This window comes from Salvia splendens, chromosome 1 (assembly GCF_004379255.2).
Source record: "Salvia splendens isolate huo1 chromosome 1, SspV2, whole genome shotgun sequence".
In the NCBI taxonomy this organism is placed as follows: Eukaryota; Viridiplantae; Streptophyta; class Magnoliopsida; order Lamiales; family Lamiaceae; genus Salvia; species Salvia splendens.
The window spans coordinates 27531259-27543775 of NC_056032.1; the positions used below are offsets into that span (position 1 = coordinate 27531259).

General features: G+C 36.0%; 1 protein-coding gene and 1 pseudogene across 1 annotated transcript in view; one reads left to right on the forward strand and one right to left on the reverse strand.

Annotated features, from left to right (window-relative positions):
* Window positions 1-12517, forward strand: part of LOC121746110 (kinesin-like protein KIN-14A) — a 103590-nt gene that overhangs the window by 56798 nt on the left and 34275 nt on the right. The window lies entirely within an intron of this gene.
* Window positions 4024-6233, reverse strand: LOC121746061 (annotated as a pseudogene).

Sequence of the window (12517 nt, forward strand, 5' to 3'; positions counted from 1 at the left end):
CGGGCCGGTTCCGGTTCATGCATATGATGAACAGTGAACCGCCGGTTCATGAACCGGAACCAGCGGTTCGGAACCGTTGTGCATGCCTAGGCCAAGGTAGTGAGAGGATGCGACTAAAGTGTAAAACAATCGGCTATGTATGACGACCCGGACATAACCAATGAAATTGACTATAAATAATGAAAAAAAACACCAAATATTTTATCACAAATGCATGAAGAGAGGACATTAAATCGCCTCAACTCAATATAAATGTTGAACACTGTACAATTACCTACGAGTTAATTAACCAACATCTACTACCTTCATGAAAACTAGATAAATAAATAAACCAATAAGTACTCAGATATTATGCACACCTTTCACACAAATTGAAAAGACTTTGTAAAGGAGTGATAACGATAATAACAAATTTTTTCTGAACCCAATTAACAAAAAAAAAAGAAAAAAAAAGAGGAAAGAAAACAAGCAAGCCATAGAACCCTAAATCAATATGTGAAGGGGTGAATGTATAATTTCGATGCCTATAGGCATGCAAATCGCGCATGGAATCGGAAAATGTTTTTTTTAACAATGTTGGGATTTAATGAAGATTGGTAAGCTCATTGTGATGGGAATTGTTTGGGTGTTGTCACTCACACAACGCTATAATCCAATTCGTGTATATATTTCGCAGAAACGTGAAACCAAAGTAGGCGATAAAGTAGCCGGAAGGTATGGAAATAAAGGTATCATTTCAAAAAATTTGCCTAGACAAAATATGCCTTAACTGCAAGATGAAAAACCTGACATTGCATACACACAGTACAAACACACACACATAAATCACTCACTACACCGCAAACTAGTGTTTTACAAACCGAACCACACCGATCGAGAACCAGAAACCGGTTTTATCTTTAAAATGCTTTGTCCAATTTTTTTTTCCAAAACGAGTGCAATAAATAAATGACTCAAGCAACGTGGGACGAAGGGAGTATGTACCTAGAGGAATCAAACCCAGGACCTCTTGTCTAGAAATCAACGTCTCTACCACTCCACCACATGTACTTGAATGAAATTTTGTGAACCTTAATTATTCTTATACATTTAACACGTAACTTTTTGTCCACACAAATTAATAATTTAATTTATATTTTTTTAAATAATTGTTAGTTGTGATATATTAAATTTTAATTTCTATCCACTAAATTAATATGAAATTTATCAATTTATATATAAAATATGTAATCCCTCTATACCATAATAGTTGAGTCATTTTTTCTATTTTGGGCATTCCATAGTAGTAGAGTTATATCATTTTTTAATAAAAGTAACACATTCTCACTCTTACTTTTCCCTCTCTCTTTGCTTTAGTCTCTATACTTTATCTCCTACTTTATTAGCATTTTTTAACTTAATACATTACACACCTTTTTCATAATCTTCGTACTGGAAAGAAATGTCTCATCTACTATGGAACAGAGGGAACACTTTTTTAGCTACACTAATTAATAATTTATGTATTTATTTAAATTTTATAATTCAATTATTTTAAATACTCTTCATAATTAATTAATTATATATACAACGATGAATATGTTTTTATTACGTATATTGATTATAATTTATTACTAATTAAATTTAATATATTTTGTAATTTGACCGGATGGACTGGTTAAATTACTAGTCGAACCTTTTTACCTTGCAAATAGATATAACTAATATCGGTTCACTCACCGGCCAAGTTTTTAAAACATTGCCGCAAACACACTACACATATACACATACACAATAGCCATCATTACACCCACAGTATATTGTGGATGATAAAGAGATGAATCAAAAATAGATTATTTTTTTATAATAAAGAGCATAGACATACTATAATGAAGACATAAAAATTACTCTCTCCGTCCGCCTTCTATTAATTGTCCACTGTTATCAATTTCATCCGCCCTCTATTAATTGGCCACTTTCACTTTTTCCATAAATGGTAAGTAGGTCCCACATTTCACTAACCTATTCAACTCATATAGTATTATAAAATCAATAAATAAAAGTGGGACTCATATTTCACTAACTTTTAACTCAATTTCTTTTACATTTTTAAAATCCGTACCGGAATCAAAGTGGACAATTAATGGGGAACGGAGGGAGTACAAAATAATGATATATTAACACAATAAAACAAATATAAAGAAAATCCAAAAATAATATAATAGACAGAGAAAATATAACAATAGAAAAATAAAATGAAATAAAATAAATTGAAACTAACAGTCAACATAAAAAAAGAGAATTAAAAAATATTTTTATAGTTATACATTGTGTAAGGTCCTGGATTGACAATTATCGTATATTGATAATTGATAATTATCTCAACAACCTATGTTATAGATTTTAATATGAAGACATTTCTATGTCAACTAATTGCAGTTGACATACATTGACATACATATGCTTTCTGTTGGAATCTAGATTTTTACATGTCAACAGAAGACATGTGTATGTCAACTATATTTAATTGACATATAAACATATTCGTGTTGATATTCATAACGTAGGTTGTTGATATAATTATCAGTTATCAATTTAAAATAGTTATCGATCATATTCCAGCGTATATATTGCTATGTATTGTGCATATATTTGTGGGTACCCCATTGTATATATTGCTATGTATTGTGCATATATTTGTGGGTATTCAATAAGTATGTACAATATGAGTGTAGTTGCATGTATAGTGTGCGAATTGTGTGGGGTTTAGTGTGTATTTGTATTATGTGTGTTGTGTATATTCGATTAGTGTTTGTATTGTGTTTATTCATGAAGCATGTGTTGATATGTAAGTAGTGTGCGAGGGTGCTAACTCATACTTAAATTTCTAACTACAATTAAATGAAAGGAATTAGATCATCAAATCAAGGGTTAAGACCACTCAATTCTAAGTAACGATATAGTGTACAAAAAATGTCAATTAGGATTTTAATGTCAATTAACAACAAATTAGTTGTAACTAACTATTAAAAAATACTCCACATATATCAAAACTTTAAATGCTATAACTATCTCGATTCAAATTATGTTTTTGCACCACATATATCAAATTAAAGATAATTTTATAAGGATTCCAACAAGATCCTACATGCATATGTAAAATTTTGATAAAATTTTCATAAATGTTTATATATTTTGTAAAACGGTTTTATATCATTACAACTTGCATAATATGTCAATATAATGCTTGTAAAATGTCAATAAGAAATAATGTTGACATTGCCATGTTTTCATGTTGATATATGTACTACATTATATTGACAGTGTATTCCGAAACCCTAAATTTGACAGTTGTTATCATCTTTTTCATACTTCATCCGTCTCAAGGTAGTTGAGGCATTTCTTTTGGGAACGAGATTTAAAAAATTGATTTGTTAATAGTTAAAATGGAGACAGTAAAGTAAGAGAGAAGATCTGAGGGTAAAGTAAGAGAGAATAGAGATTTTACTAAAAGAAGAAATGACACAACTAACTTAAAATAAACTAAAAAGGAATACGACTCAACTACCTTATGACGGAATGAGTATTAAAAAAAGAAAAACAAAATTATACATGACAATTTATAAACCATTAGATCTTTAAAATCCTATGGTCTTAAATTAATCGTACTCCCTCCGTCTGCCAATTTAGTCTTAATTCTCGTGCCATACCAATTGACCATATATGTTTATAGAACGGATGAAGTATTAATTTTATAATAGAATGTGAATGGAATGAACTAGTGATAAAAAATGCGTATCTACAATTTAAAATAAAAGTGAACTTGGACTTTTAATGACGGACGAGGTAAATAGATAGCAATTAAGAAATAGCAATTGATTATATGCTCGGCGTGGATAATTCTTTCAAATTTAATTTTATTTTACCAAACAAATAGTAATTTAGAATTATAATTCAAATATAATTCCAATTTCAAATCAGTTAAAAGCAAAATCAATAAAATAGTGATATATAATTTCTTGAGAGTGAAAATGAGATGAAAAGTGACGGAGATAAATAATTAATGGACAATTCCAAAACAATTGAGTCTAACTAACACTAACCCTACCAAAATCAAATCCAAAACCAAACCAACTCGCCCCATCATTGCATCCCGCTTAAAAATAACACAACTCTCTTTTATTCTTTTCTGCTGTTAAACAATTGTTAAGCAGCATTCCATCACCTCACCTCAGTAGTCCATGCCACCCATTCCTCCGCCGCCCATTGGTGGTCCAGCCTTCACCTCTGTCGGTTGCTCTACCACAATCGCCTCTGTTGTTGTCATCAATGAAGAGACACTGCCAAACACAGCAATTATAGCCGAACATCGGTCATGGGAGAGACAAAGAGGAATATTCGTATAGTTCTATTTATCCATAGAGAGTCGGGGGGGTTTTACCTAGCAGCATCAACGAGCACAGTTCTAATGACCTTCAACGGGTCAATGATTCCAGCCTTTACCATATCCACGTATCACCACAATTTATACGTACATTTTTAGGATTCAGAGCATATAACCGCACACAATCTCTGTTGAAAAGCGCGGTATTATTATGTATCCATATTACCCTTAGCTGCATCATATCCGAGGTCTGGATTTTCTGATTCCAACAATTTGCCAACCACAACGGCTCCCTCCACACCGGCATTTGATGCAATTGTGTAAACCGGCGTCTGCATTTACAAAACCTAGTACGTCAGGGCAGAGGTCGAGATATATCTAGTGCCATTACTATAATGGATCATATCATCAAATCATACCTTCAAAGCATTTTGAATAATTTGGACACCAATCTTCTGATTGAAGTTGGCTGTTGGTAGCTTCTCCAATTCTTTGGCTGCGTACAGGAGAGCAACACCTCCACCTATAATATAATACGAAGATCATCTCAGCATCTCTTTCCTGATTGTTCAGCCAAAAAATTAAAAACCGTGGTGAAACAGGAAACGTACCGGGCACAATCCCTTCCTCTACAGCTGCTTTTGTGGCGTTAAGAGCATCAGTCACTCTCTTTCTTCTCACCAACTTCTGCTTCGCTGGCTCCTCCAATCTGAGAGAATGGTTTAAAATTTTAGTCATATCCATCTCATTTAAGAAAAAAACTTTTTTGATGACACAGGCGATTCAAGAGAGCAAAAAGTAACCTTTAGCACAGCTACACCGCCGGAGAGCTTGGCAAGCCTTTCTTGCAACTTCTCCTTGTCATAATCGGAAGTGCTCAATTCAACTGCTGACCTGATCTGCATTTATAGAACATACATGTAAACATGGATAAAAGAAACGGAGAAATCAAAAAGTTATTATAATCATAGCTCAAAAGCAGCACTGTCAGAATTAACACAAACCTGCTCGCATCTTTCTTCAATGGATTTCTTCTCACCAGATCCATCAAGAATAACAGTATCATCCTTTGATATGGTTATCTGTGAAGGACAAACACCAGATCAGCTAAACCCGTAAAATGCAGGCAGGTTAAGACAACGACAAATAAGTCTAGCAGATCTAACCTTCTTGCACGATCCCAGTATATCCAGTTCCACATCATCCAAGTTCATTCCAAGCTCTTCCGTTATGACCTGTCCACGTGAATTTTATTACAAAAAATGCAACACCAAATAAAATCATTGCATAAAAAAGAAGATTACAACATGATACATACTTGGCCCCCAGTTAAAACAGCAAGATCCTGCAAGCCCGATTTCCTGTTCTCACCGAACCCAGGGGCTTTGATTGCACAGACCTTGATTCCAGCTCGAAGCTTGTTAAGGATAAGAGTGGCCAGTGCATCACTTTCCACATCCTCCGCGACTATCAGAAGTGGCCTTTGCCTCTGTACAGATAGACACATCAGCTCAACAACATATTTACATCTACTTTGAACTTCAGAGCTAAAACAAATAAGCATACCTTCAAAGCCAATTCAAGGACTTTAACAATAGCATTTATGCTAGAGATTTTCTTCTCATAAATAAGAATAAGAGGATCCTCCAATTCCTATCAATGGGAAGAGCCAAATGTTAAACAATTCAAGAAGATGGGAAAATGATTTTCTTCAAGCTAGTATGACTTCAAAAGAAAACCTTGTTCGGGTATTTTTAAACACTAACACATTTCTGAGTCTTCGGGTTTGTGATGAAGTATGGGGAGATATAGCCTCTGTCGAGCTTCATACCCTCAACTACAAGACCAAATTAGCCAAACACATTTATTTGATTAGTATGCTACAGATGTACACAAAACAATAAACACAGAGAAAGCAGCCCACACTTGAAAGCAAACAATTATATGATTGCTCCTTTGAATTCTCTCTACAATATCATTGGTCTTATTCATTAAGGAAATTATAAAATTTCAGAATCTATGGATGAATTGTGCAAATCTATTTATTCATGAACATGCCAAATACCCTCTCCGTCCCACAAGAATATACACTCTTTTCCTTTTTAGTCCGTCCCACAACAATATGCGGGTAGCATGAGTAAACTTAATATAAAGAAATAACTTTATTGGTGACACAATCAACATATAGTCCAGATACTACGAAGGTAGAATATGTGCCTAAGAAATTATCGTAAAACTTGTGCCCTAAGAACACATTCTGCCTTCATCTATTTACTGACGCGAAAACAACCCTAACCCCCTCTTGCTCTTGGTGCGATATTTTCAACCTTTTGAGGTATGTTTTGTTATAAATTGCTTATATTTTGTTAATACTTTATGCATCTTATACCTTATTTTGTTGGAAATTATCATTTTGGTGCAATTTTATTTTCTTGTTTAATTATGTTATTTGTTGAAATTTGTTTTACAGTTTAGGCAATTTGATGGAAATTTAGTAGGTTTGGCCAATATGAGATTTTTGGCTAATTACAAACATTATCAATCTTTCACAATTAATTTGAATGGCAAGTTCATCCAAGAGACGTGTTAGTTGTATTATGGACCCGAAGACTCTACGGTATTGTATGTGTTAGGATTAACACACAAGGCTTACACACTCTTGAATAGATCACACACACTCACTGTAATGTGAAGTACTCACACACTTTTGCAGAAAACTCACACTAACACTTTAGCATTGAAAGTAGGTGATTTCTTGGAGAAACTGGAATCTCTTTATTGAATGAATTCATCTAACTACATACAAAACGAATCTGAGCTATTTAAAGCTCTACAAATCAGGTAGCAACTGCTACTAACTAACTACCCCAAGAATCAAGAAAGCAAGGAGAATAACTGCTACATCTTAACTAACTAACTGCTGCTCCAACGGCTAGTTTCTTCTAGGCTGCTTCTTTCCTTGATCAGCCTTTAGATTCTCTTCTTTCTTCTCTTCTTGCAACTGAGTGAGCACTCTACTTCTTACAATTCTCCACCTGAGGGCTCACCTCAGTTCTTACAGCAAACATTGATCAAATTCTTACAATGATCAAACTTATCTCTACACAGAGATTTAGTGAGCATATCTGCTGGATTGTGCAGGGTGTTAATCTTTATCACCTTCACTCTCCCCCTTTCAATCTCATCTCTAATAAAATGCTGCCTTATGTCTATGTGCTTGCCCCTTTCATGGAAAAACTGATGTTTAGCCAAGCACATAGTTGAGCTGCTGTCACAATTTCAGTCAGACATCGCTGTGGAAAAAGTGATAACCTATAACAAAGTAGCGGCGTTGAACTAGAAGAACCATTAGCGTAGTCAACATAATAAACTGAAAAACAAAAAACAGAGCAAAAGTTGGACCTGCAGTATACTAAACAAAAACAAGAAATATTACATGGCCTATATCATTCTTATGAAGAATTTCGAGGCTATATCATTTTACGTTTTTCATCCTTCTTTCTGCTTCATTTATGATAATTCAATACAACATTTTTCTTTTGAAGCTATTCCATTTATTCTAAACTCTATTTAGGGTGTTCCTGTTCCAGAAATGTTAACAGACCTTGTGATATGAAAAAATATGAATAGTAACATAGTGATCTGAATTCCATCTATGAGCATGGCACTAACAAAATAGATAGGTTTAAAGGCAGAAAAATATAATAATGGAAGTTAAACAATGAGTTGGATTCTACAGTCTTTTTTAACATACTTGAGGTGTCCCCTAGAATATTTGGCACTATTTCTGTGCAGGTGGCACCTCCTTAATACTGCGGTAAGCGCGATGTATCACAAGCTAGACGTAATAGATGGTACAAAAAATGGGTATGTTAATATAAACAGTAGTGATGATTAGAGCCATAATAGATGGTGACAGCGTGAAACAAGCGTGACCATTTTAAGTCACCCCCAGTAGTGAAGCATTTCGGCCAGAGGTTACAGGTACCACACCCCTTCCCCCACCCCATGTGTCCGCTGTGATGTTCATTGCTACATGCTAATGCATTGAGCTACAATAAGTGTACTTCCTGAACAACCTTTGTTGACACAAATCAATGGAGCTATCACTCATTCAACCGGAACCTTATAATAATCTAATAACTACACTGATATTTACAGAGATTTCAATATAGCATGTCGTGGACTAATTCTAAACTATCATACATAGCTTTATTGGCATTAACATGCAATGTCTAGATTTATCCGGTTCGGGTACTTCTCCTTATATAACATGTATTCTAGATATGTATCAAAAGAAACTCATCTGTTTCTTTACTTACGGTTTATTCCTGTATTGAGTTGCATGCTAATCGTTTTTCCATTCTGCACAGGGGATAGGAAATTTATCGTACACAAGTCAGCTCTCACTCTATCTCATTTCTTGAATATATGCAGTTGCAGAAATTCATATCAGGGTGTCAAACTGTAATATTAAGAAGACAAAGAAGAGATCCGGGACTTGGAGGTGATCAAGAGCATTTTCGGCTTCCCGTTGGGTCCCTGCCGGTGAAGTACCTAGGAGTTCCCTCACCGATCAAGAGCAAGCTCAACATCATGCACTACTCGCCACTAATTGAGAAGATCGCATCCCTCACCAAAAAGTGGGCAGGTAAGAATCTTTCTTATGCCGGTAAAACTGAACTTGTGCGCTCTGTTGTGCAGTGAGTCGAGTGCTACTGGCTACAAGTCTTTCCCCTGCCGGAAAACATGAGGGACCGGATCATCTCTACCTGCCGTGAGTTCCTTTGGGGTACGAAATACCCCCCGGTGGCTTGGAAGAAACTCTGCCTACCGAAGAATGAAGGGGGACTAGGCTTTCAGGACCTCGAGGCGTGGAACAAGGCACTCTTGGCTCGGAACCTGTGGAACATTCATACCAAGACGGATTCCCTGTGGATCAAATGGATCCATAGTGAGTTTCTCAAGAACAGGACGCTGTGGGAATGGATGATAAGATCACGGGACTCACCACTGTTCAAGAGGCTACTTGAAATACGAGATGATTTGCTAACCGACCGGCCGAGAAGAGAAGTGGAGAAGATGCTGGGACAATGGTACGGGAGCAAGGGAGTGGTCGAGGCATACCAGTGGTTCAGGCCAAAAGGAGAACGGCGACTGTGGCACAGATTTGTGTGGAAGGAGTTTGTCCCACCAAAGTACTCCTTCACTACTTGGCAAGCTCTCAAAGGACGACTTCCAACGAGGGACAGACTGGGCTACAAGAACATCGATCAACGCTGCCCCTTGTGCATGGCGCACACGGAGTCTGTGGACCACCTTTTCTTCAAATGCCACAAGACTTGGGCAGTTTGGAGGAGATCAAATCTTGGCTGGGAATGCGGAGGAACATCACCACCATACCGAGCGCCATCAAGTGGATGATCAAGGAAAGAAGTGGCGCGACAATCATCTTCAAGGCTAGAAGGCTAGCCCTCATCGCAATGGTCAGCCTAATGTGGAGAGGCAGGAATGCCTTGATTTTTGACGGATCAGCATTCAAACCCAAGCACTTGGTGTTCGAAGTGAAGAAGGTAACATATGCAGTGTTATACTCCCTTTATTCCGCATGAACAAGTGGACCGAGCACTTGGGAGTTTAGCGTTGCTCTCGGCCACGGGGGTACTCTTTTTTCCTCCTAGGGATTTTTTTCCCATCGGGTTTATCTCTAGGAGGTTTTAACGAGGCCCTACCCCTACCTTCATTGGGGTAACGTGGACGGTAGCAATGAGTACAAGCACACCTTGATGGAAAGAAGTACCGACGCAAATCAAGTGGATCCCATCTTGAAGACTTTAACCGAAGTGATGTCTTATGTTGATTTTGTTGAGCATTGATATTATATGTTGTTTTCGGTTTGTGATACCAACTCTTAGGGCTTTGTTTCCCTAGAGTTTACTTCCCCCCCCACCGGCCTACATAGCTTCGGCTTTTAGGCATGTATCCCTCGGGTATGCCCGTGTCTTGCTTATACTTACTTTTGGCCTTTATATTCCATTCATTGATTCATCAAAAAAAAGAGGCCACTTCCACTTGCTTTCCATTTGGCTGCTGGAGAGGTTCATGCTCAGTAAAACTAATACGCCCTACGTCCCACCGTAAGCGATTCACTTTTCTTTTTAGGATGTCCCACTATAAGTGAGTCATTCCCTTTTTTAGCAAAAGTTGCTACATTTTGTCTCCCCTTACTTTTTTCTCCCACCTATTTTATTCTCTCTTCGGTCCTCCTTTTTTTCTCTCATACTTACCCTCTATCCACTTACTCTTTCAATATCAATTTCTGAAATCCCGTTCCCAAAAGAAGTGCCTCGCTTATGACGAGACGGAGGGAGTATATAAAGTGAGATCCATATTTCACCAACTATTTTTCACATTTCTTAGAAACCAGCGTAGTTAAAGTGGGATTTATATTGCGGATGGAGGGAGCATATGTTTATCTACCGCATATTTAATAGATTGAACAATTTAATAATATTAAAATCAATATATATAATACTATTATCCAATCCAATTTATTTCATCTAAAACAATATACTTGATATGCACAAAATATGTAACATCACTTATTCGATTAAATCGATATTACAAGTCACTCTTATACCTAAAATACTATTTAGTGACGCCATTTAGAATATTTAAATATGTATCATGTTTGGTTCATAAGATTGAACCCTTCAACTTAATCCTAGATGGATAGTGTCATGCTAATTAGTCATAGCCTCCTCCCTCCAACTAAAATAATCTCACAACTTAATCCTAGATGGATAGTCTCATGATATTAGACATGGCAACCGAACGCCAACCTAGAGGACAGAGGAATTATAAAACATTTATGGATTATAAATTTATTTTCTTCTATATGAAAATCTCATTTAACCTTTTTAACAATTCCTACCAAAATACTTCGGTTTCCAAGATAAATAATATCAAGATATAATCTAGGATTGAGTTCTGAGATTATTTTAGTCATAGGGGGTTAGCTATGACTAATTATCCCATGATTATCCATCTAGGATTGAGTTGTGGTATTGAATCTCATGAACCAAACAATCTACAAATTTAATCGGAGATACAATCTTGCAAACCGAACACCAATTAGAGTATTATTTATTGTAAAGTTTAACAAAGTTTGGCAAAAAAGTAAATAAAAAGTTCAATGGACTATGTATTTATTTCAAGAACTATTGATTTATTATAACTAACAGCTATAAGAAAATCGTATACCTATCTCATAACCATTTTATGTGAACTTGGTCAATGAATCCAAATTTGATTTTCACCACAAGAGGTTGAGCATTAACAATATCACAAGAATAGTAGGTTTCTTCCTATCACGTTGGCATGGTACGTTGGGTTGGGTCGTGCCCGGTCCAGCGAGACCATTTGACACATTTAACTGCTTTTAAAAGAATTAAATTAGGTCATTTTCCCTACATTATGTTACTTGCAAAAAATAATTGACATAACAAGGGAAGTAACATAAATGGAATTAATGACGAACAAAAGTTCATATTTAAATGATTGTTCACCATTAATCAATTTGATATTTGTATTATTGGTTATTATCATATATCATACTCCTCGGTCCCTCCGTCCCAAGTTACTTGAGGCGTTCCAGTTTGGTTGTCCAGTTACTTGGGTAATTCTTTTTAGACTAAAACAAAAATCGTAATCTCATCTACTTAGATGGTACAAAAAACGGCTATGTTAGTATAAACAGTAGTGACACTCCGAACAAAGTATCAGATTTGAACCATAATAGATGGTGACATCGTGAAACAAGCGTAATCATTTTAAGCCACCCCTGGTAGTGAAGCATTTCGGCCAGAGGTCTACAGATTCCTTACTGCCACACTCCTTCCCCAACCCATGTGTCCGCTGTGATGTTCAATTGCTACATGCTAATGCATTGAGCTACAATAAGTTTACCTTCTTGACACAAATCAATGGAGCTACACTCATTCAATCGGAACCTTCCTTATAATAATAATCTAATAACTACACTGATATTCACAGAGAATACTACTGGGATCAGTGATTTCACTATAGCATGTCGTGGACTATTTCTAAACTATCATACATAGCTTGATGGCATTAACATGAAATGTCTAGATT